This window comes from Bufo gargarizans, chromosome 6 (assembly GCF_014858855.1).
Source record: "Bufo gargarizans isolate SCDJY-AF-19 chromosome 6, ASM1485885v1, whole genome shotgun sequence".
In the NCBI taxonomy this organism is placed as follows: domain Eukaryota; kingdom Metazoa; phylum Chordata; class Amphibia; order Anura; family Bufonidae; genus Bufo; species Bufo gargarizans.
This window is the reverse complement of record NC_058085.1, coordinates 86,679,535-86,706,399: the sequence shown is the minus strand read 5'-3', so window position 1 is coordinate 86,706,399 and position 26,865 is coordinate 86,679,535. Positions and strand designations below refer to the sequence as shown.

Sequence of the window (26,865 nt, the reverse complement as noted above, 5' to 3'; positions counted from 1 at the left end):
GGAAGCCCAATATCGGGCTCCAGAGAATCCAGGTTGTGAAACCATACACATTAGATGGACATCAGCCTAACCCCCTAAAACCAGAGCCAAGCAACACATACAGTAGTATAGTATGGACAGTGATACGGCAGATGCAGCTAAAGAAACTTATAGGTGGGTGCTCACCAATACAGATCCTAATAGGTCAAACGGCAGCAGGATCCTGAATCGTCACAGAAGAAGACTGGACACATGTAATTTGCCTTGAGACATGAACTGAACTTCAACACTGGAAGCAGAAAAAGAAGGATTTTTGTGCCAACCAGGGATGATCCAGATAATTCTTTATAAGATCCACATATAATCTACATATAATGCATTTTGTGGATGAAACTCCCCTTCTTCAGATGTAAAAGGAAATTTATATCTGAAGAAGGGGACTTTCATCCCCAAAACGTGTTTTATGTTGACTATATGTGGATCTGAAAAAAAATTATCCGGGTCATGGCTGGCTGGCACCAGAATCCTTCTTTTTCTGCATTCAAAGATGAAGTTCAGCTCATATTTCCCTCCTAACCAGTAGGACTGGCCAACCATCTAATGACCATGGAGGGGTGTCCCGACTCTCCTTCAATGACGGATGCTGGGTAAAGGTAAGGACTGGGCATGTTGGATTTCAACATGGCTAATCTGTTGTTCTTGAGTGAGATGGTCTTTCACCAGGGGTTTCTGGTGGCAGCTTATTCCCCTATTGAGAACACATGTATGTTTGGCCAAACCCATTGTGCAAGAGTATTCTGGGCTCAAGATTAATGTCGGTTGGTCGAACACTCTTTTTTCTGACAGCTGTCTAAGGTATATGGCAATCTTTATACTTTTGTAGAACAAACAGACCTTCCAGGAACTCTTTCCACTCTCTATAGCGTCCGTGGTCAGTCCTATGTTCTCAGTGCTCGTTGGAAATAATTATTCCTGAACTATGCATAATTCCTTTAACTTTGCATATCTTCTTCATTCATGAACTTTAAAATTCAGAATTTTTTTCCTCAACCTTTATATTTATAGAAACAGAACATTGAAAATGCATATTCTTCATTTTCTGACCAGACGAGAAGAATATGACTGTGACATTAGGCAGGCGAGCACCCATGTGTAGTTATGCACCTGCTCAACAGCTGTGTCCTGGGATTTAGTAAAATGCTACAGCTATGAAAATAGGTAAAAGGTGATCGGTAAGGGCTATCCAAATAATCTCCAGGGCACGATCACAGAATGATGGCTCGTGGCAGATGGAAATATTTGGGGAGGTAAAAAAAAACTCGAACATAGGTCTCCAAGTACAAACTCCAATGCAGCCTGGCCTTAGCCATAGTAGGTGATAACGTAATTTGATTGAGGGACCCATTGGGTTTAGCCATCAATGACAGCACATCTGTACTCAAAGGTCCTGAATAGGTAGGTGGACTATCAACGGATTACATCTCTAGAACTACTAGAGACAATTTTACCCCATCGTAATTTAGCCATGTACGCTAAATGCAGCAAATGTATATATGTGCATTTTACATATAGCAGTTAATATCAGTCATTCCGGATGACCACTACACGTGCTCACTCACACACGATGTGCACACTGATGGCATGATGTTCAGGTATTATGTGTCCACTGAGGATAAAGCACCTGCAGCAAAGTAATAGGAGCCATATGTACAGTAATTCCTAATTTATACCACTATAATAATAGATCATATGGTAGAACTGCTCTTTGGTTTACATTTTTTATTGTGATATATATATATATCATATAGAAAAATAAAGTCAAATGTCATAGGAAATATAGCATACATAGTATACACACATTACGGCTATGCAGATATACATAGTACAGATCATCAATAGCCATACATACCTGTGTAAGCAGCCTGGGAGCAGCAGTCAAGGATCTGGAAGAAGTATTATGGACAGCAGACAGCACTTGGGGACCGATGCAAATAGGGAATGAGATCCAAGTGACAGCATAGAGGGACTAATGCAGACAGCCCTGCACAGAGCAGTATAGACACACTACTCAGTGCTACTAGCTCTGCAGGGTAAAGAGAGGAGGCGTCTGCTGCAGCCTCGCAAGCCAGAAAAGAGGAGGGGGAGAGTGCAGAGACTTCTCATTATACAACTCCACCTACAGCATAAGCTAGTGCTACTCCATCTACATACACCACCGGCTGCATGTCTCCTACAGTGCATTGCACTCTGCATACATTACATTAGCATTTTGCCTTGGATATATACGTCAATGATTCATTTCTTTATTTGGCATCATTTTATATCCATTACAACCGGCCTGGATCAGGTATCTTTAGCGGACAAGTACTGCATCATGAATACACTGTACACTGTGCCTATATTCCATCATGAAAGGTTCACTCTGTTCTCCAGGCTAGCCTTATATCGCATGGTGACCTGGGCGGTAGCTTCTGTGGGCACCCCTTGCCCACCATATGATGAGCACAGTCTAATAATTATACCATATAGCCTCTGCTGTCATACCATCAATGGGCCGTGCACCCACCTAAAGTCAAACCTGCTGCTCATAATAGCATTCAAGTCCATTCTGCCAGGTTTGCTTCACTGGGGAAGAATGGCTTGTTGGTCCCCACACTGGCACCCAGCAACCCTTCCAGTTATGACCCTGGGAGGATTTCTAATTTGCTAAGCCCAGGATCTTGGGTCTGCAAGATTGTGGAGACCCCCTATGGACAATATTGAAACTGTTGCAGTCTTGATGTGTTGTAATTAGAGATGAGCGAATTTTAAAAAAAATGTAATTCGACGATTCACCGTTTTTTTAATTTTTTTATTTGGTTCGATCCGAATATATTCGCGGCAAATTTCGTTTAAAAAAAATGCTATTTCCTGGTTGCAGAGACCCTTTAGGGCCCTTGCAGACGAGTGTTGGTCACGCTGCGAGTCCGCAGCACAGCTCCTGGCCTGAACTTCCAGTGCTGCCGGGGGTCACATAGCTTTATATTGATTCATGATGCTATGTAACCCTTACAGTTCTGCAATATATTGGATAACACTGGCATCATATCAAATACATTCCAGAACTGTAAGGGTTACATAGCATCATAAATCAATATAATGCTATGTGACCCACGGCCAGGAGTTCAGGCCAGGAGCTGTGCTGCAGACTCGCAGCGTGACCAACACTCGTCTGCAAGGTGACATGCAGATGACAGGTGTCGCTCTTAGAATCACTGCACACGTCACTTATTTGGGCAGTCACGGGGCCAAAACTGAATAAATAATGTCTTCTGTGTTTTGTACCCACTCCTGCTTTTGGCTACCAAATCATATTCCAATTCTGATGGGACCATACAGGCCTTACAGCTGCTACACAGAGAGGATCCGTTGTGCATCTCATTTTACCTTCCTTCTGACAGATTAGAAGAAGGGTCAAATAAATGATGATGTCAGCCCAGCCAAAAAGGTTAAATAGTGGCCCAGTCATGAAGTGGGGAGGGTGGAAACAGCATGAGAAGTCCACAGAGTGGCCCTATGACATAGTGGTGAGGTGGAAGCAGCATGAGCAGACCACAGAGTGGCCCAATGACAGAGTGTGGAGGTGGCGGCAGCAGCATCAGGAGGCCACAGAGTGCTGGTTCAGGTTCTGCTCTACACCTGGCTGCTGGTGAGTAGTTTCTTCACTCTGCTGGTGAAGAAAGCTGCTTATCAGCGACTCTAGCTGCTGCTGATGCAGCTGGTACTGCTCCTGCCACCCCATCCCTCCCCAGCAGACATGGCAGTGGAATGTGAGCGCCGAGGGCCCACCAGTCAGACCTGCGAGAGGATGGATGATGGCACAGATAGGCAACGGCCTACTAACTACATAGAATGTCTCTATAGTAGTTCAGTTTGTCCTCCCTCTTAGCGGCCCCCATTTTGGACTGGTAGCGAGGGTCCAACAAGGTGGAGAGCCAGAAGTCATCCCTTTGCTAAATGGTGACAATTCTCTGTTCGTACAGTCGGTCCAACATATGGAGGGTGGAATTCCAACGGGTGGAAACATCGCATGTCAGCCTATGTTGGGGGATGCCGTTCTGCCGCTGCAGCTCAAGGACGGTGTGCTTTGCGGTGTACGAGTGTCTGAAGTGCATGTAAAGTTTCCTGGCCATTTTTAGGATGTTTTGCAGATGGGTGAAAGACTTCAGGAACCGCTTGACAACCAGATTGAACACGTGTGCCATGCAGGGCGCATGGCTCAGCCCTCCTTGACACAGCGTTGACACAATGTTCTTCCTGTTGTCGGGCACCATGGTTCCGATTTTCAGTTGTCGTGGAGAAAGACCGGATTGGATTTCTTGCTGAAGGACATGGAGCAGTTCCTCCCCTGTGTGACTCAGTTGGCCCAGGCAAACGAGGTGCAGAAATACGTGACACCGCTGTGCCCTGCACATGTGGTATGCTGGAGGTGCACTGTGAATTGTCCCTGCAGTGGAGGCTGAGGACACGGTGGAGGATGAGGAGGCAGAGGCGGACATTGTCGTAGGACCAACAGCGTGGCAACGTGGAGGTGGAAGCAGCATCGTCTCTCCAAGTTGCTGGTGTGGCTGTGCACATTCACCCAGTGGGCTGTAAAGGACATGTATTGTTCCTGACCGTAGTTACAGCTCCACACGTCGGCGCTGCTGTGCACTTTGGTAGACACCGACAGGCTCAAGGACTGGCCCATCCTCTGTTCTACATGTGTGTGCAGTGCTGGTACTGCCTTTTTAGCAAAGAAATTACGGCTTGGGACTGTCCACCTTGGCTCGGCACAAGCCATCAGTACTTTGAAAGGTGCACAGTCCACCACTTAGAAAGGGAGGGACTGCAGCACCAGCAACTTGGACAGGAGCACATTCAGCTTCTGCGCCGTTGGATGAGTGCACGCATACTGTTGTCACTTGGCAATCGCTTCGGTGATCGATTGCTGACGGAATGAGTGATGAGGAGTAGGAGGAGCAGGAACATCAGGACCAGCAGATGATGGGAAGGACAGACAGCTCCTTTCGGCTAAGGTGGTGGAGCCTTGACTGCCTGAAAACCGGTGCATGCCACTGGGTGATGCTGCGGCAGGCTGAACCACCACATCCGAGCCATGGTTCTCCCAGGCCACTTTATGGCGGCGCTGCATATGTTGACGCAGGGCCGTAGTGCCAACATTGGCACCCTGGCCACGCTACCACCTTCTGCCCACAGATTCGACATATGGCCATGTTCACTTTCTCCGGCGACTTAACAAAAATCTGTCACACCGCCGAGTAGGTGATTTTACCCCTAACACTCCGCACTAACTGACTTCTACCACCGCTGCCTCCATGAACCCCTGCTGTATGTCCCGGCTGTAGGACATATCACTGTACCGCTGAACGGCAATTAGGCCCTAATTTATTTCAACTTTTACACAACACAAAAGGCTTTCAGTAAGTGCAACGGTGAACGGCAAATATATTTTTCTTTTGCCACTAATACACGGAAAAAAGGGCTTTACAACATATAACTGCACCGCGCAAGGGTAAATAAGACGTACTGTAGAAATATTTCATTGTAATAAACCCTGTTAATGGCTGTATCAAACAGCACTTGCACCCTAATAACAAGAACAGTTTGCTGGAATTACAGAGGATCCCCAGTCAGTGCTGCAAGGTGTAATAGGATTGTTCCCATTACCCAGTCTGTAACCTCCCTTACTGAACCCTGTTCTACATAAATGTTGTGGAACAATTCCTCCCTATCCTTTCCCTGCACTTATAAATAGTTTTTTCACCAAATCAAGTCTTTCCCATCACTGTCCCTAGCGCCTGCAGATATCTCTCCCTGCACTAAGTACACTGGTAAATGGCAGAATCTAAGATGGCTGACACTATTTATAGGGCTGTGACATCACAGGGCCGGCTGGCTGCTGATTAGATGCATGCATGGCATTATGGCTGATCCCGCCTTCCCAGAGTTCCTTTCTCCTCACATGTGTAGCAGCCATTTTAGGAAAAAATGCGATTTGTTACCACGAAGCGCGAGAAAATTTAGCTTCGGTGCGAATAAAATCTTTCCTGAAATTCGGATCAAATTTCACTTCATCAGCTTCGATTCGCTCATCTCTAGTTATAATGTAATGTTTTGAATGGCACATGACATGTTTTCCCAGCTTGCCACTGGTCGTGCGGCAGAATCCAGTCAACTGTTACTGTTGTTTTACTGTTTGCTTTCCTCAAAACAGGTGCCCATATGTCTAATCTAATATGGTCAAAGTAGAGTACAGCCCTGGATGCCATCACGGGTTCGGAGAGACACGTGTAGTTCGGCCCAGAGGGTGTAGGGACGGTGTGTTTCTGATGTGAGTAGAGTAACTAATCTTCAAGGGGGCTGCTTGTCCCAAAAATGAGAGTGAGGACATACTGTAGGCCTGCAGTGAGGGCATAATACTCAATGTGTAGAGAGTGCCTCTATGTCAAATTATTAGTGGGAGGAGAAGAGTCATCTCGAAGGATTGAGGCAATGAGTGGAGAAGAGTCTCCCCACATGATTACTGTAGTGGGTGGAGTAGAGTCTCCCCGAAGGACTGGGGCAATGATTGGAGAACAGTCTCCCCAAATGATTACTATAGTGGGTGAAGAAGAGTTTCCCTGAAGGACTGGGGCAATGAGTGGAGAAGAGTCTTCCCTCGTGATTGTGGAGTCACCAACCATTACTATTGTAGCATTCAGATAGGGAGTCACCCCACAAAGACTCAGAGAGCTGGGTCTGGAGAGTAGAAGATCCACAGCCAAACTGATGTTGTGAGCGGTGGAGATTGGGCTCCCCATGGATACCGAGACTGAGAGTCTGAGAGGCAAATGATTTGAAACCCAGGACTAATTAGCAGAAAAGGTCAGTCAGGAGGGCATGCCAAGCATATAAAGAAGATAAGCAAGTTTGAGAGAAGATTTTCCGCCAAAAAGGGACAACCACCAGTGCTACTACCTGTGATATGTGACCGTAAAGAAACTGTATCATAGTTCATGTAACATTCAAAACCTGTACCTTTCACTGGGAATACTGTTTTGCACTCCGTAGAGGCCGTAGTACTGTGATGGCAATATTCAGTCCAGATCTTTTTGTTGTAGTTCATCTGAGTGTGTCCTTGCCATGCTTCCAGGAAACATCCCCTTGCCTACCTTCCTAGCCCCATGCCTACCCCTAGTTCCTTTCCCCTCTTCTAAGAGGTCTACAATGGAGCCTAAAACCTTAAAGGAACTGCTTTTAGTTATCTTTTTCAGGGTAATCGATCTTTTTGCTATTTTCCCAGGCTCTTGAACATTTGGCTATAAATACAACAATCAGCAAGCTTTTATCTTCTTCCTGTCTATAGATAAAACATCCTTATGGTCACAGCTGGATTGGTTTATAATTCCTTTTAGATGGTGTTTTCAACATGTCTATTGACCAGTGGTCTACAATCTGTGGGTCTCAAGCTGATGTGAAACTACAACTCCCAGCATGGCACAGACTGTTAGGTCATCCTGAAAGTTGCAGTTTGGAAACAGCTGGAGACCCACAGGTTTCTCCTGGCAATAGCAGCTGCACCTTCGGAGTTAGAGAGCCTGAACCCACAATGATCAACTGATTGCTTCGCCAGCTTCTATTAAAAATTTGATTTACAGATTCCTAGTATAAATTATTCAATAAGTATTTGTCTAGTCATTACTGAATTTACTGTATCTGTATGTCTTAAATAGCGCAGGTCTCTTCCTATTTTCCTTCCCTATCTGCTTCCGGTTCCTTTATCAGTTTCTTCCTATGCTATTGTTAAGTAAAATCTATTTGATGAAAACTTCTCTGAACTCTATGTCTTCTTCTTCTTCCTTATAGCACCTTTATGAAGATATATCCTTCAACTATAACAAGTTAATTGGAATCTTTCATCTCATCGTTTTCAAGTGTTCTGATATAACAAGACACAGAAAAGTACATGATATGAGCTTGAAATCTGAGAGGAGTCATTGTGATCTGTCACTGCGGGATTACAGCATATGGCATTGTGTGGCACATGTGTACTTTGATTTACCCATCTCAATCTCGGGGACACAGTAAGGAATAATATTCAGACTTAAAAGGTAGCTAAACATTTGATGAAAATACAAATGGGTAGCAGTACTTCTCATAGTGCCCTGCCCCTTTGATTTCCATAGCCTCTGGTTAGTTTTTGGAGTGTGCAGTGTGTGGATCTTAGCTTTTTCATCAAAGTTCTAGTTTCCCCTTAAAGGGGATTGTGCCAAGCTTTAAACGTATCCCCTATTCAAGAGATATGGTAAATGTGTCTGAGTGTTGGAATCTGACCACTGGCCCTGTTGCAGTGCCCCAGAGGACTACTTCAAAAGGTTTATTACTTCTAGGAGTAATTTAATGCTACTGAGGTAAATGTTGTGATTTACTATTAAAGCACTTTTTTCTCTGCACACTGTGTATACCTAATGGCAATGTATATACAACAAATGGTTGACTAACAAGCAGACCTGGTTAGTGGAGTTTTAGTTGAGCAGAGCTGCAGAAAAGACCTGCATGTGCAAGCTCCTGCAGACTAGGCCAAGTGCAAATAATCTTTTTCTCTGAGACTACAGCTACCAAAGAAGCAACACTGCCAAAAGTGTACCCTTAAAGTAAAAGACCATGCTTCTGCCTGTTCCTTTGGTGCCAAGCACTGGTGTCTTTTGCCCACCTGGGTCAGCAGCCTGTGAATGGTGACTACTCTTAGAAGTATTGGCCTGGTAGCCCTTGCAGCGAAGTCCAGATCCTTGTATAGGGGTAAAAGGGTAAATACCAGGGAACCACCCTGATAAGATCATCAGCAGTAGCCCCAAGCAAAATCCATTCAGTAGGCACGGTGGATCCACATCCCCTGCAGAACACAAAACTTCAATAACAGTCAACATTTGACAGGATGCTTCTCAAAATGGATCCTTAACAGCTGTCATGACTGTTATACTACTGTACTTTTTCAGAAGATCTATGTTCTCTATTCTATATATATAAAGAAGGATGTATGTATGCAGGTATGTATGTTCCGCAATCACTCAAAAACACAACCATCAATTTAACTCCTTAAGGACACAGCCTTATTTCACCTTAAGGACTAGGCCATTTTTTGAAAATCTGACCAGTGTCACTTTAAGTGATAACTTTAAAACACTTTGGGCCAGATTTATCATGACTCTGACAGCTCACTCCACTTTCACATATGGCTAAAGTCAGTTTTAGCCAAGTCAGATTTATGATCGGCCCTTTAAGACTGCAATAAATGTGGTTTGACGGTAGCAGTTTATCCGTCAGTAAGAAGCTTTACAAAAGTCGCACGTCTTTACGAAAAAGTCGCATGTTCTATTAAAAAGTCTCATAAGATAAGCATGGTCCTCACTGGAGTGAAATTGCGCAATTTTTTGCGACTTTTTAAATAGTCTCAATAGTAAATCTGTCTAGAGATTAATTTACATAAGAAAACACGCCCACTTTCAGAAAACTGGCGAGCATAGTGCAGAGCAGAAAAAAGTCGCAAATTTTTGCGCAGTTTTAGTGATTGCGCAAAAATTTGCAACTTTTTCACTCCATTATTCTGACTTGAGCTAATGATAAATCTGGCCCTTTGACTTATCCAGGCCATTCTGAAATTGTTTTTTCGTCACATCGGCTTAGAAGTTTAGAAGCAAATCTTGACATTAAAAAAACAACAACAATTTTTAGGGACCAGTTCAGGTCTGAAGTCACTTTGTTAGGCTTACATAATAGAAACCACAAAAAAATTACCCCATTCTAGAAACTACACCCCTCAAGGTATTCTAAACTGATTTTACAAATGTCGTTAACCCTTTAGGTGTTGCACAAGAGTTATTGGCAAATGGAGATGAAATGTGAGAATTTCTATTTTTTGGCAAATTTTCAATTTTAATCCATTTTTTTCCAGTAACAAATCAAGGGTTAACAGCCAGAAAAAATGCTATATTTATTGCCCCGATTCTGTAGTTTGCAGAAACACCCCATATGTGGCTGTAAACTACTGTACGGGCACACAGTAGGGCGTAGAGGGAAAGGTAGAGACCACTCAAAAATTACCCCATTCTAGAAACTACACCCCTCAAGGTAGTCTAAACTGATTTTACAAATGTCGTTAACCCTTTAGGTGTTGCACAAGAGTTATTGGCAAATGGAGATTAAATGTGTCACGAGGGTGTCAAGAGCCACGTCTGACTCCGTTATACCCGGGGTCAGGAAGTCGCAGCGGGTGGCTGCGCGCTCTATGTCTAAAGATCATGCTGCTTCTTAATGATAGCTTTCTGTGTTTGCCTTGCAATCCTTTTTGTCTCACTCAGGGATCCGTAGCTTCTTCTCCTCAGCTGTTTCTTGTCTGTCACTCCCAACCTCCTTATATTCTCCTCTCCCACTTCTCTGGTTGCCAGATATAGAGCTTCCTGCCTGGACTTCTATACTGACCCACTGGAGCTGTGAATCCTGGTTGTTGTTCCAGAGTGTTACCCTCCGGATCCCTGTTGGGCTTTTGTTGTCTGCTGTTGTCGCCCACCTGGGATTATATGTTTTGTCTGTATTGTCTGTCCTCTCCTTGGTGTTTTCCTTTAGTGTTAGTGGTGCGGACTAGTGTTCCCACCACCCTATTCACTACCTAGGGCTCATCTTAGGGAGAGCCAGGGTTTCAGGCACGTGATCGGCGTACGGGTGAGGAACCCTTCTAGGGACATCAGGGCAGTCAGGTGCCAGCCTCAAGGTGAGTTAGGGGTCACCACCTTTCCCTCTCCCTTGGACAGGGCCTTCCCTTTTCCCTCCCTTTGCGTCACGTATGTGATCGGTACGCCGGTCTTGATAAAATGTGAGAATTACATTTTTTGGGCATATTTTCAATTTTAATCAATTTTTTCCAGTAACAAATCAAGGATTAACAGCCAAAAAAATGCTATATTTATTGCCCCGATTCTGTAGTTTGTAGAAACACCCCATATGTGGCCGTAAACTACTGTACGGGCACACAGTAGGGCGTAGAGGGAAAGGTGTGCCGTATGGTTTTTGGAAGGCCGATTTTGCTGGACTGGTTTATTTACAACATGCCCCATTTGAAGCCCCCATGATGCACCCCTAGAATAGAAACTCCATAAAAGTGACACCATCTAAGAAACTACAGCCCTCAAGGTATTCAAAACGGATTTTACAAACTTTATTAACCCTTTAGGTGTTGCACAAGAGTTATTGGCAAATGAGGGTGAAATTTGAGAATTTAATTTTTTTGCCACATTTTCCATTTTAATGCATTTTTTTCCAGTAACAAATCAAGGGTTAACAGCCAAACAAAATGCTATATTTATGGCCCCGATTCTGTAGTTTGCAGAAACACCCCATATGTGGCCATAAACTACTGTACGGGCACACGGTAGGGCGTAGAGGGAAAGGTGCGCCGTATAGTTTTTGGAAGCCAGATTTTGCTGGACTGGTTTATTTACACCATGTCACATTTGAAGCCCCCCTGATGCACCCCTAGAGTAGAAACTCCATAAAAGTGACCCCATTTTGGAAACTACGGGATAAGGTGGCAGTTTTGTTGGGACTATTTTTAGGGTACATATTATTTTTGGTTTATCTATAGTACATTTCTGTGAGGCAAGGTTACCAGAAATAGAAATTCTGAAATTTCATCTCCATTTGCCAAAAACTCTTGTGGAACACCTAAAGGGTTAATGATGTTTATAAAATCAGTTTTGGATACCTTGAGGGTGTAGTTTCTTAGATGAGGTCGCTTTTATAAAGTTTTTACTCTAGGGGTGCTTCAAATGGGACATGGTGCCCCCCAAAAAAGGCCATCAAAATCTGTCTTCCAGAAACCATACGGCGTTCCTTTCCTTCTGCGCCCTGCCATTTGGTCATACAGCAGTTTACGACCACATATGGGGTGTTTGGCTGTTAACCCTTGCTTTGTTAGTGGAAAAAAACGGAATATTTTTTACTGTGTTCATCTGAGGGGTTGGGGGGGTATTTTTATTGAGCAGATTCTTACGGACGCGGCGATACCTAATATGTCTACTTTTGATTTATTTATTTATGTTTTACACTATATTATCTTTTTATAAAGAAAAAAAATTACATTTTAGTATTTCCATAGTCTAAGAGTCATTCTTTTAAAAGTTTTTAGCCATTATCTTATGTAGGGGCTCATTTTTTGCGGAATGAGAGGATGGTTTTATTGACGCTATTTTGGGGGGCATATGACTTTTTCATCGCTTGCTATTACAATATTTGTGATGTAAGGTGACAAAAAAATACCTTTTTTTGCACCGTTTTTTTTTACCATATTCATCTGAGGGGATAGGGGGAGGGGTATTTTTATAGAGCAGATTCTTACAAACGCGGCGATACCTAATAAGTCAACTTTTTTCATTTTAGTTTTACTAAATAATATTTTTGCATTTTTTTAGTTTTTGTTTTAGTGTCTCAAGTGGCTAAATTGGGATATAAATTTAGTACTCAATGGAAGTGTGGTACTCCCTAAAGCAATCGTCAATGCAGAGGCCCGGATGATCGGGGCACGTGTCGGTGTCCTTCCGTATCCCCCTCCTGCGACACACTCTGTACTTTTTTTAGGTCCGTCCCTTCTTTCCAGTATGGGCGACCACACCTGGAAAGTGTTGGCCAGGGACGATCCGGGCGCCTCCAGTTCCCGAGGTACTCCGGCCTGCTCTTTCCCGGTTTGAAAAGATCAGGGCCTTGAGGACTGCCTCATAGAACTAAAGGAATGTCCCTGTGTTGCCAGCGCTCCGGGACAGCACAAAAGAGTTGTACAAGGCAACCTGCACCAAGTAGACCGCAACTTTTTTGTACCATGCCCGGGTTTTGTGCATGACGTTATATGGCTTGAGGACTTGATCAGAGAGATCAACTCCTCCCATATACCGATTGTAGTTGACGATACAATCGGGCTTGAGGACCGTTGCCGCTGTACCTCGCACAGGGACAGGGGTGATGCCGTTACCATGAATTGTGGACAGTACAAGGACATCCCTCTTGTCCTTATATCTGACCAGCAACAGGTTTTCACTGGTAAGGCCACGGGTCTCACCCCTGGGGATAGGTACCTGGAGGGGGTGGGCAGGGAGGCCGCTTTGATTTTTCCGCACGGTCCCACAAGCGGACGTGGATCTGGCGGCGAGGGACTGGAACAAGGGGATACTAGTATAAAAGTTATCAACGTACAGGTGATAACCTTTATCTAGCAGTGGGTGCATAAGGTCCCACACAAGTTTCCCGCTAACACCCAGAGTGGGGGGACATTCTGGGTGTTGAATACGGGAATCTCGCCCCTCGTACACACGAAACTTGTAAGTGTACCCTGAGGTACTCTCACAAAGTTTGTACAGCTTCACGCCATACCTCGCCCGCTTTGAGGGAACATACTGGCGGAAAATAAGTCTCCCCTTGAACACAATGAGAGACTCATCAACCGCGACCTCCCTTCCAGGTACATAGGCCTGTACAAATTTGGCCCCAAAATGATCGATGACCGGCCTGATTTTGTACAGGCGGACATAGGCAGGATCACCTTGGGGGGGACATGCTGCATTATCTGAATAATGCAGGCATTTTCAGATGGCCTCAAACCAGGTACGTGTCATGGCCGTACTGTAAAGTGGGGTCTGGCAGAGGACGTCCCCACTCCAGTAATGCCTGACACTAGGTTTCTTGACTAGGCCCATGTGCAGCATGAAGCCCCAAAATGTTCTCATCTTGGCTGCACTGACCGGGGTCCAGCCACCAGGCCTAGCCAAAAAGGAGCCCGGGTGTTGAGCAACAAACTGTTGGGCGTACAGGTTTGTTTGCTCCACCATTAGATTTACCAGTTGGTCACTGAAAAAAAGACTAAAAAAGTCATATTCAGTGAAGCCCACTGTGGAAATCTGGATTCCTGGTTGGCCTACAAAATCAGGAGTCAGGGGCTCAAATCGCTCTGGGCTACACCAGACAAGTTCACCAGTGGATTTAACTGGTGGGCCGGAAAACTAGTACGAGCCCCAGAGCTGCTCGTACTAGGGTGGGCCACAGGGTCCCTAGCATGGCGGTCCCCTTGCTCCGCCTGGCGGCACCTCCGCCGCCGTGGGGGCTCATCATCATCGCTAGATGATGAGGAGGACGCGGATGACAACAGGAAAGTGGGGTCATCCTCGTCCTCATTAGGACTCTCGGACTCAGAAGCAAGCTGGGCATATGCCTCCTTGAACATCCGGCGGGCCATAGGGGAGTGTGTGTGTCTGCGTGCGTGTGTGTGTGCGTGTAAATCTTTATTCAGTGTGTGTGTGTGTGTGTGTGTGTGTGTAGGGGCACGGGTGTTCACGTACTTATCCCAAAAACTAACAACAACAAAAAAGGCTAACTAAAAAAAGGGCTGGGGCACAGATGGGGTAATGCTGGCTGAGATCCACACATGCAGCAGCAGAGCTCCTCTCTCCTCTGCTCCCCGGACACAAAAGGAGGAGGAGAGGAGCGTTGCCAAGATTTTAATGTCCCACCGCCCGCCCACCTACCAATCAAAGGCGATCCTGAGTGGTGATGTCACATCACCTCTCAGGATTGCAGGATGGTGATTGGTGGTGTAATATCACACCACCTATCACCATCCTGTTCCGGGTTATCGGGTCCTCAGAGACTGGGGGGGGGTCACAGGGTTTTGGCATTCGGGAGTTTAGACAGGGGAATGAAATGGACCATCTTGATAAACCTATCGACCACTACCCAAACCACAGTCTTACCCTCTGCCGGCGGTAGCTCAGTTATAAAGTCCATAGAGATATGGGACCAGGGTCTACTGGGAATGGGTAGGGGTCGTAGGTGTCTTGGTCCTGGCATAAACCTCACAGGCTGACACGTAGGACTTGACATCCCTAGTTACAGTGGGCCACCAATAAGATCTAGAAAACAGATCCTTAGTGCCCTCAACACCCGGATGTCCACAAAAGGCAGAATCGTGACACTCACCCAACAGCTGTAGACGAAATTGTACGGGAACAAACAACTTATCTGTTGGGGTGGATACCGTGCCAGATGTTGTTCAGACCTAATGTGAGCCGAGATATCCTGGGTTAGAGCTGCTATGAAGATTTTTGCTGGTAGGATGGATTCAGGTGGTACCTCAGTAGGTTGAAAAGCATGGAAGCTCCAAGATAATGCATCCGCCTTCACATTTTTACTTCCCAGCCTGAACGTAATGGAAAAATCAAAACGGGTAAAAAAACAGAGCCCATCTGGCTTGACGGGGATTCAACCTCTTAGCAGACTCGAGAAACATAAGGTTTTTATGGTCAGTGACAACAGTTACACAATGCCTTGCCCCCTCCAGAAAATGCCTCCACTTCTGAAATGCCCATTTAATGGCCAGCAGCTCCCTATTCCCTATGTTGTAGTTTCTCTCCGTGGGAGAGAATTTCCTGGAGAAGAAGGCACACAGTCTCAGGTTAGTGAGTCTAGCAGGACCTTGTGAAAGGACTGCTCCTGCGCCGTCCTCGGACGCATCTACCTCCACAATAAAAGGTCTCTCCTAATCAGGCTGGATCCCCAACTGGGAAGAGAACTGTCGTTCCTGTCGTCTCTCTCTAACACGTCGGTCAAGTTGGACAACAAGGGTCATCATCTCCTCTAAGGTCTCTGGAAGTTAATAACTGACCAGAAGATCCTTTAAATTATCAGACAGACCTGACCTGAATTGACTCTTCAGGGCTGGTTCGTTCCATTCTGAGGGGACACACCACATTCTGAATTGGGTGCAATAATCCTCCGCCGGTAGATTGCCCTGAACCAGTGCCTTTAGAGCCGTCTCGGCTACCAGAGCCCTGTCTGGTTCATCATAGAGGGTACCCAGGGCCTGAAAGAACCCCTCCACAGAAGTTAAACTGGCGCCAGCAGGTAAAGAGAACGCCCAGTCCTGGGGATCACCCTGTAGTCGGGAAATGATAATGCCCAAGCGTTGACTCTCGGGGCCAGAGGACACGGGGCGCAAATGGAAGTAAAGTCTGCAACTCTCCTTAAAGAGAGAAACTTCTTCTGGTCTCCAGAAAAGGGTTCTGGGAGCTTAATATGGGGCTCAAAATGCGGACTGGAGGCCTGAGGAGTGGAAGAACCTTGCCCTAACTCAAAAGAACTGAGTTTTTCCCTAGATCCTGCACCATCTGCATCAGATTAGAGACATGGTCAGTCAGGGTCACCAGAGGATTCATTATACAGTGGTTATTGGGCCTGTTAATCTGTAAAGGTCACGTACACACACACACAGGGGGGAGGATAGTGACCACTGCACTCCACACTCACCCCTGGCCCTGCCTACTTGCCTCACGAGTCCTGATGACAGGGGACAACTGGACGGCAGTCCTTAACTTAGGATACGTGCGGGAAGGACAGACAAGACAAATAACAGATAGTGAACGGACCGGGTCAAAACCAAGAGGACAGCGCAGTACAGAGGGATAAGCAAAGAATGGTCAGGAGAAGCCGGGGTCATAAATACCAGGAGAGTCGAGAAGTACCCAAGGAGTCCGCAAAGAATAGTCAGGTGGAAGCCGAGGTCAAAATACCAGGAGGGATGCGCAGTACAGAAGGAGCAGGCAAAGGATCGTCAGGTAACAGGATCAGGTAAGTATACAGGTATCCAACAAACGCCAGGAACCTAAATTAACAGGCAACCTGTGGCCAGCAGGCTGCCTGTATTTATAGTGGGGAGTGAAGGTCATGTGACGTGGCCAGTGTCACATGACCGACAGACCGACCAGTCGAGCACCGAGTGATCAGCTCGGCGCTCAAGGCAGACCTAGGAGCAGGTAGCCTCCCAGCTAGCAAAGCCGCCCTGGGAACGAGGTCAAACACAGATCCTCGCTCCCTAAGCTAAGCAGCAGGTCTGCGGCTGATGGGAGACCGAGTGCGCCTTCGGCACCCCGTTACAAAATGTGTGCACTATGAATGGGCAATATTGTATTTCTTTTGTATATTTAGCTGCATGTACTCAACCCGTGGTCACCCATACAGGAAGTCAATTGGTTGCTAATTGACCAGAATTTTAAAAACCTGCGGGATTCACCAAGGAGGAGACAGTCTGCAAAGATGATTCCTTTATGTGTATGCAGTTATTGTAGGCTTGTTAGTCATGAATTCATGTAATTGAATGCTTCACAGAGGGTACGGCTAATATTAGGTAGAGATGTACTTGATGGTTGTGTAATACATTTACTACATATTCTGAAACTGGAGTTTAAGAATTGGAGGTTAGCCACCGTCTAACAAATGAAGTGCTCTTAAGAATAGATATAGTAAAACAAAAGACATTGCCGAGACTACTACATATCTGGTTACCAAAATCTGTACAAGTGTAAGTGAATGCTGGGTCTTAATCCCATATGACCTTACCACCCGACTTATCAATAGAACTGGTATATTAAGATTAAGTTGTTTGTCCTGAAGCTTAACGTCTAGAATCTTACCGTGAAAAAAAACCTGTAAGGGATTCTGAATCACTGGTGACATAAAGGATTTAGATGGTAGAAGCTTGTGGGATTGAAGAGTAGAAGAAAAATGTACCCAGGTATATGTGATCAATGATCAACAGTGATCAACATTGTACATATATGGAAGATCACCAATGCCAAATGAAAGGGTCAAACAGGCGTAGAATAGTGCAGAGCTGACCAGGATAGCGAACTGGCGGATGTAATGAGATGGGCATTTAGCTGGGTGGACAGTGTGTAATTTTTCAAGGCCCTTTTCGAATGGTGAAGAAAAAAGTTTATACAAGCACCATTTGTAAAAAAAATTAAATTGTGGCTTTGTGAGGTAGTCTCCCAGAGTTGTCTGGATCCGGCACAGTCGGATAGTGCTGCATGCCCCTGGCACCCCATTGACAATAAAATGGGATATGGTGGGTATCTGGCCAGTCCACAGCATTTATGTTGGGATTTGGACGGATAAAACCCGTTGCGTGCAGAAATCTTTGTCTGGCTGAATCCCAGCTGATTTTTCAGTGTCTAGATCCAGTGAGTGTCTAGATCCCCAGCAATCTAATATTGATGACCTATACCGCTTGTCACTGCCTGGCCCTTTCAATCAAAGATAAGAGTGCGTGCAATACAAGCAATTGTGACACCCTCACTGCACCAAAAGCCTAAATTGCATATTAAGAAAAAGTATAATAGCTTGGGAACATAGCCTTGGATCAACAAAAGGAAAATGTTTTAATCGGGTGAACCACAACTATGTGTCTATGGACAGTTTGAATGGGAGGTCGCTGGTGACTGATTCCCGTTAAGTCCTATGACTTTCGGTACAGAATGCACCGAGGTTCCTTTCTTGATGTCTATTTTTTCTTGGAAGAAGATATGTTATTGTGACATATTGCATCCCACTATTGTGAAACACATGGAGCGCTGACAGTACATTGAATTCTACAGTGATCGCCGTGGGTGTAGATAATTACACTGCCTTGATTGCTGTTTTCTTAGAGGGTAGCTCCTGCTTAGAACTACTTTAACTGCTTCGTAAATGTTTGTGTTTTTGTTTCCATTTTTTACTTCTTGCCTTCCAAAAGCAAGTGACAGGATCTGGTCCTAGAAGGTGGGACCAGCACATGTGTGATATTTATGACATGTCCTAGTGATATGTCACAAATGTCCTCCAAAACATTTGAATATTTTTTTATTAGATATTGTAATAATTTTTTTTTATTATTATAATTAATTTGAATGGGACTGAGCTGCACCTAAGCCATGTGACCAATGAACATGAAATCACTGGCTTAGGAAGAGACCATGGCACCCACCAGAGCGCGGAAGACTCTTCAAATAACTGATCGTTGGCGGTCCTGGGAGATGGACACCTGCTGATCTGATATTGATGACTAGGGATGAGCAAACCCAACAGGTTTGGGTGGAATTCCCTTATGGATTCCGTTATCACAGAATATAATGGAATTCTATGAAGGAAGGCAAAACGGAAGCCTTTAAGAGGATTTCAGTTTTGCATTCCGACATAATAGAAGTCCATCAGAACCCAAACCCGAAAACATTGGGTTCCCTGATCCCTATCGATGACCTATTCCAGTGGTGGGCAACCTTTTTTTTCAACTGAGCCAAATATCCGCAAAACCACGATTGAAATTTTTTTCGAGAGCCACATTTTTAAAACCTAAAATATTGCGTCAACAGTACCAGTGAGGACTATTAGGGCTCATGCACACGACTGTGTGCCCACCGTTGCCATATTGCAGGCCGCATACGGCGGGTCCGCAATACACGGGCACTGGCCGTGTGCAGCCCGCATCAAGGACCCATTCACTTCAATGGGTCCAGGATCCGGGATATGAGTGCTACAGTGTGCTTCCGTGGTGCTTCTGGCCGTGCCTACGCCCCGCAAAAAAGTAGCGCATGCACTACTTTTTTGCGGTGCGGAGGCACAGCCAGAAGCACTACGGTAGCACACTGTAGCACTCATATCCCGGATCCTGGACCCATTGAAGTGAATGGGTCCATGATGCGGGCTGCACACGACCGTGTGCAGCCCGCCTCATAGACCCATTCACTTCAGCACGCGCTACTTTTTTTGCGGTGCGGGCAGCCGGATGCGGATCGCGAACCCCATTTAAGTGAATGGGTCCGCGATCCTCATGCAGCTGCCCCATGGTCTGTGTCCGTGCATTGCGGACCGCTATTTGCGGTCCGCAGCACAGGCACGGCGCCCTTACATTCGTGGGCATGAGCCCAGAGTGTGTTTTTACATACTTTTATATGTACTTTCTTTTATTTGGATCTTGATTATTATTTCATTTTATCTTTATCATTTTTTACGTTTATTAAACTTGTCTGCAGATGTGGATGTAATGTGGATGACGCACTTATGGGGGATATCTGTGGATGACGCACTTATGGGGGATATCTGTGGATGACGCACTTATGGGGGATATCTGTGGATGACGCACTTATGGGGGATATCTGTGGATGACGCACTTATGGGGGATATCTGTGGATGACGCACTTATGGGGGATATCTGTGGATGACGCACTTATGGGGTATATCTGTGGATGACGCACTTATGGGGGATATCTGTGGATGACGCACTTATGGGAGATATCTGTGGAGGGCACCTATGGGGGATATCTGTGGATGACACATATATAGCATAAGATGCTATATAAGTGCCCTCCACAGATATCCCCCATAAGTGCCCTCCACAGATATCCCCCATAAGTGCCCTCCACAGATATCCCCCATAAGTGCCCTCCACAGATATCCCCCATAAGTGCCCTCCACAGATATCCCCCATAAGTGCCCTCCACAGATATCCCCCATAAGTGCCCTCCACAGATATCCCCCATAAGTGCCCTCCAGTAAGTAAAATAATGTATTAGTGGGGGGGAAGGGAGGAGGCAGGGACACTTGCGGTGGGGCCGGTGCACACACCGGGGGCAGCTCCTACCTTTCTTCTGCAGGACATTTTGCTCCTCCTGGACCGGAGCGGCGGCCTCTTCACCACTCCTCACATGGCCGGTGTTGTGCTGAAAGTCCGCTGCTGCCCGCCCTTCTGCTGCTGTGCGCAGCGTGACATCTCACCCTCCGCCATGCGCCTCCTGCCCCGCCTGCCTGCTTCATTCCTAAAGTGGAAGGAGCAGACAGACGGGGCAGGAGGCGCATGACGGACCTTTTGAAAGCTTGACATTTTGCAAGAAAGGCCGCCCACCCGCCAGCCCGAACCAAAGAGCCGCATCTAAGGATCAAAAGAGCCGCATGTGGCTCGCGAGCCGCGGGTTGCCGACCACTGACCTATTCTGAAGATTGGCCATCAGTATCAAAGTCTCGTAAAACCCCTTTAATCTCTTGCCATTCTACGCTAAGGTGTCCGGTGGGCAGTCATATCAGTGATGGACTGACAGCAATATCTGTATATACATTTATACAGCAGAGGCTGTCAGTCACCAGGGCTGCCCATTATGAGAACCAGAGATATAATACTTGTAAATTACTGTACAAGCAGGATCCTGGTAGATTGTACTGCAATTATTAATGCAGTGGATATTAAAGAGTAATTACCCTTTTTTGAAATTTTTGATATTTCACGGTAACATATCAAAAGTGTGGATTGGCGGAGGTCCTAGCGCTTAGACCCCTGCCAATCTCTAGAAAGAGGGGTCAGAAGCGCTCGTCTACAAGTCTAATGCTCAGAAGCCAGGAGAAGCGCTTGGCTGAGTGCTTCTCAGTACCTGTTTTAGAGATCGTCAGGGGTCTTCTGCCGATCAACACTTTTGATATGTCCCTATGACATATCAAAAATTTCCAAAAAGTTTTGTGACTCTTAAAGGATTATTCCCATCTCAGACATTGGGGACATATCGCTAGGATATACCCACAATGTCTTATAGGTGCCAGTCCCACCTCTGGGACCTGCACTTATACTTGGAACTGAGCCCACAAAGTCCAAGAAGGCACACCGCGTAAGCGCAGCCACCCTCCATTCATTTCTATGGGACCGGAGAAAATAGTAGAGCAGCACGCTCAGGTATTTTTGTAAGTCCCATTGAAATGAATAGGAGACGCACCACGCAAGCCTGGCCACTGCTCCATTCACTTCTACGGGGCTCACAGAAATAGCCGAGCCAGAACTCGGCTGTTTTCACAGCTCCAATAGGAATGAATGGAGGACGGTTGCGTGTCCCACCTCTGGGACCCACACTTATCAGACATTGGGGCACATCCTAGCAACATGCCCCCAATGTCTAAAATGGGAATTACCCTTTAAAGGGAGCCTGTCAGTAGTTTTAAGACCCTTAAAACTGCCAGCAGCACTATACAGGTGTTGAGAAAACTAGGGCATAAATGCCTAAAGAGAAAGTCATGCAGATTGCTTTCAATCCCTAGTACTGCAGCCACAAGTGCCCAGAAGGAGTTTCCTTCATGTTCAGCGCTCTGGGATCTTGGCACTGAACACTTCCTCGCCCATCCCCTTGGAGTGACAGCTCCGTCTTTCAATGAGGAAACTGCTAGAGCTGTCAGGCAGAGCAAAAGAGAAATATGATGGGGGGGGGGGGGGGGGGAGAATTCAGTGCAGAGAACCCAGAGCACCTGTGATTGCAGGTCTAAAAAAAATAATATAATAATAAATGATTTCTTGGCCATGGAAACTGTACTCTTTATCATTAAGGAGACAAAAAATATGCATGATGAGTATTGTATGCCAGGCAACACTACTTAGTTCCTAGGAAGAATATATTCAAATTGACATATCTTAATTCAGCTGGCATGAGATTAGCATTCTTTAATTTTTCTGTAAGAAAGGCTAATTTGAATATCCTTCCCAAAAACCCAAAGGTATGCAAATTAGCTTTCCTGACAAAAGCGAAAAGTCTAATGCCAGCAGAAATAAGATAAGAGAATTTGCATATATTCTTCCCAGAAAGCAAGAACACTGTTGCTTGGCATACAATACTTTCATGAATAGTTTTTGGTCTCCCTAATGATAAAGTGTATTTACATTTAGTCAGATGACTATTGATTGCCTACTCTTGACATGGGCGTTGTAATTTTATTAGTCTCAACTTACTTAAAGTTTAACTTTTATTAGTGATTTTTAAATATTTGGTGAATACTTAATCCTAACCTACTAAATTTAAAACTATCAGCAGTCAACCTGTAGTGTGTGGTGCTAGTAATTATCCATTTGTGTTCTCTGCTTATGTCGTGATGGCGGTCTATAGCAGGGCTACCTATCTATTCTATATGTGTCTCTATATATGCTCTCAGAGCTGTATTGATAGCACTATAGCTATCGGCTATATGTATATGGCGAAACATGTCGGGGGGCAGTAACTAGGTTTTAGACAACAGCCGACCCAGATATTGTGTGCGAGCTACTGAGTAACTGTGAGGCAGGACAATAAATGAATGTGCCGTCAATTGCGATCAAACAGACAGTAGCATAGGCAATGAAAGCAAACAGATTGTAGCCATCCATAGCCGATAGCTACAAAGTAGCAAGATACGCTGTAACAACAAGTCAGTAGGCATAGAGCAAGCCAGCAAGCAGCATAGCTAGCAAAGTGCTATCAATACAGCTCTGAGAGCATATATAGAGACACATATAGAATAGATAGGTAGCCCTGCTATAGACTGCCATCACGACATAAGCAGAGAACACAAATCGATAATTACTAGCACCGCACACTACAGGTCGACTGCTGATAGTTTTCAATTTAGTAGGTTAGGATTAAGTATTCACCAAATATTTAAAAATCACTAATAAAAGTTAAACTTTAAGTAAGTTGAGACTAATAAAATTACAACGCCCATGTCAAGAGTAGGCAATCAATAGTCATCTGACTAAATGTAAATACAGTTTAAGTGCCTCTACATGTGCAGGGTATTTAAGATTGTAAAATAAACCTAATGATAAAGGACACCACAAAGAGTACTCCCCAAGGCCAGTCAGCAAAGCAAGGAGATCTTCTCTTGAGACGTTATGGTTCTTTTGTCTTTATAGGAGAGCTACCTTGCATGTCTGAGAGAATTGTAACCCTGGGTGCAATATTCTAGTTGTTTTGGATAGAAAATGAGATTGCATGCCTTACTTACAGTTAAATGTTGGGTTGGGTGGGGTGAGTCTCTCTTATACCCATGTTTATTTAGTGAGGTATTATATACCAATTTTTAGGCTAATTGGAGCGTATGTGAATTGTCCAGAATACATTCATATCTGAATTAAACTTTACAAATTCTGACGAATCAGGTCCGAAACAAATTTGGAGTTCATCTCTACCACGTTTATTTATACATATGTCCCTGTGTTTCATAGATCAATTGTCCCAAGTTTTCAGTGGTAGTCTCAAACTATTCTCATAGTACTTTTTCATATTAAGATTTATGTCTTTTGCTCATACCATGAATCCAGCTCCGTCAGGGTAACTATCCTTTAAAAGAGCAGAGCAAAGAAACTTGGCTGCCTGAGAGGCCTTGGTTGAGGTACTATTTATTCCCATGGAAGGTGCCACGAGTATGCTTCAGGAGCATTGTAACCCAGTCAATGTTCCTCTGCATTTCTGAGAAAAATATTGTCAGGAATCATCCTGCTATGTCTGTTTAGTTCAGATTGTCTTGCCCTCAAGTTCTCCCTCAGTTAAGATGGTGGATTGTGTCTCACCTGGGTGCCATCTTACTTCCTGTTTCACATTTAAACCTCTCAAGCCTGTTAATAATTGCTTGAGTATTGTGTTTTAGCTTCTGCTTGTGCAGTCCTGGAACTAGCTCCCTGGTTTGTTCTTCCTCCTGGCGGTTTAGGGTCCATTCACACGTCTGCAAAATGGGTTCGCATCCGTTCCGCATTTTTGTGGAACGGGTGCAGACACATTCATTTTCAATAGGGCCGGAATGTGCTGTCCGCATCCGCGGATCCGCACTTCCGCATCCGTGCTTCCGCTTCCACAAAAAAATAGAACATGTCCTATTCTTGTCCGCAATTGCGGACAAGATTAGGCATTTTCTATTATAGTGGCGGCGATGTGCGGTCCGCAAATTACGGAATGCACATTGCCAGTGTCCGTGTTTTGCGGATCTATCCGCAAAACACTTACGGATGTGTGGATGGACCCTTACCCTGCTACTCTGTGACATCCTGCTACCTCCTGTTGCCGACCCGGATTGCCTGACTACATTCCTGTGCCGCCTGCCCTGACCTGAGCCATTGCTCGTCTGACCTCGGCTCTACTGCATCCTTCGGTCCTGCACCGTTGCTACCAGTAACGGCTCCACCTGTCTGGCTCTGCTTCATCCTTCAGTCCTGCAACCTCCTGTTCAAGACTCCGGAGCTTCCTGTGTACAGGCCATGTCCCTGCCATTGGATTCCAGCAGTATTCCACTAGTATCGTGACAAATATAAGAATTTAGCACATCTTACATCTGCTGGCATCAGATTTGAAACCCAGAGGGGCATTGCCCGGCCTACAATACAACACAATATGTACTTACGCATACTAGGCACTCTCCATAATGACCACGCTGTCATAAAGCACAAATTGGTGGAGTGCTGCAGTGATGGTTGACCTTCTAAAAATTTCTCCCATCTGCACAGCTCAGCCAGAGTGACCATTGGTTTTTTGGTCACCTGTCTTACTAAGGCCCTTTTCTCCCGATTACTTAGTTTTGTGGGGCGTCCAGCTCTAGGAAGAATCCTAGTTGTTCCAAACTTTTTCAATCTAAGAACTATGGAGGCCACTGTGCTCTTGGGAACTTTCAGTGCAACAGGCAGTTCCTTCCTCCGTATGGCTTGGTTTGTGATCCGATATGCATTGTCAGCTATGAGACCTTATATGAACAGGGGTTGTCTTTTCAAATCATGTTCAATAAACTGAATTTACCTCAGGTGGTCTCCAATCAAGGTGTAGACAAATCTCAAAGATAATCAAGAGAAATGGGAAGCTCCCAAAACTTTGACATTTCCGAGCAAAATGTTTTTCCTTTTTAATAAATCTGCAAAAATTTGCAGAATTCTGTTTTTACTTTCTCATTATGAGGTATTGAATGCAGATTGATGGTGAAAGTTTGTAGTTTTAGCACAAGGCCGCAACGCAACAAAATGTGAAACGGTCTGAAGACTCTAAATGCACTGTATCTCATTTACAGAACTGGACGACAAGTAAAATGTACTATTGGCATAGTATTAAATAACTGCTCGGCACACAATGTTCAGGGGTGTAGACACAACAAAGAATAGAGCACCGCATGCCATGAATGCAGTAATAATGATACCTCTAATAACGCACTTTACACAAGCATTATGTGGCAGCATAGAATGATGTCTCTTATTGACTCTGAAGCTCTAGGAGACATAGCAGGTCTTATTGAAGTAAATCTTACTCACTATGTAATGAAAGGTTATGCAACTTTCTTAAATCCTTCCCGTTCCAAGATGTCTACTTGCTGTGAGTCCCCGACAGAAAAAGCATTGTCCCTGATTTGTCAAGACCGGCGTTTACTGCGTTGTTCTTTACACGGCATGTACTGCCAGAGGAGGCATGTCATTTATGACAAGGCGTAGGCATCATCATAAATTACGTCTCCTCCGGCAGTCTGTGCGCCAGGATGAAATCTACAGGAGCTTGGAGTAGTTTCTGGAGTAAATAATGATGAATGTGCCGTCCTCACCACACCACTTTTTGTAAACATAAAATGCCAGTTGCAACTAAAATAGTTGAGGTTTGCAACATTTTTAAGCCCAAAAAATCATGGGGGCGTGATAAATTTTACCCATTTTAATTTATTCCCAGATGACGGCCTCCTACAATTTTGTCCATTCTAGGCAATACTTTCTATATCACACATCACCAGCTAATACATCCAGGCTGTATGGCTCAAAGAGAATTGCTTAGAATTATCCCTTTGCCGAAAAGCAGAATTGCATAGCAGCTTTGGCACTATATTGTGGTACTATTTGGCACTGCATTACTGTGTTGTATGCCGTTGTTTGGAATAGGATGCTGGCATTAGACACCGTATGGAGGCAGTACGTGGTACCGTATTACAGTGTTATTTGGACACTATGGCAGTATTAGGCCTCTTTCACACAGGCGAGATTTCCGCGTGGGTGCAATGCGTGACATGAACGCATTGCACCCGCACTGAATCCGGACTCATTCATTTCTATGGGGCTGTGCACATGAGCGGTGATTTTCACGCATCACTTGTGCGTTGCGTGAAAATCGCAGTATGTTCTATATTCTGCGTTTTTCACGCAATGCAGGCCCCATAGAAGTGAATGGGGCTGTGTGGAAATCGCAAGCAAGTGCGGATGCGGTGCGATTTTCAGGCATG

At 45.1% G+C, this 26,865-nt stretch overlaps 1 protein-coding gene across 2 annotated transcripts in view; it reads right to left on the bottom strand.

Moving 5' to 3' along the window:
- PPP1R16B (protein phosphatase 1 regulatory subunit 16B) overlaps positions 1 to 2,086 on the bottom strand; it is a 72,889-nt gene extending 70,803 nt beyond the window's left edge. For both annotated transcript variants that reach the window (XM_044298002.1, XM_044298003.1), the window contains exon 1: positions 1,889 to 2,086. The gene's annotated coding sequence lies outside the window, so the exon portion shown is untranslated. The remainder of the gene's footprint in view (positions 1 to 1,888) is intronic.
- Positions 2,087 to 26,865: the final 24,779 nt, after the last annotated feature.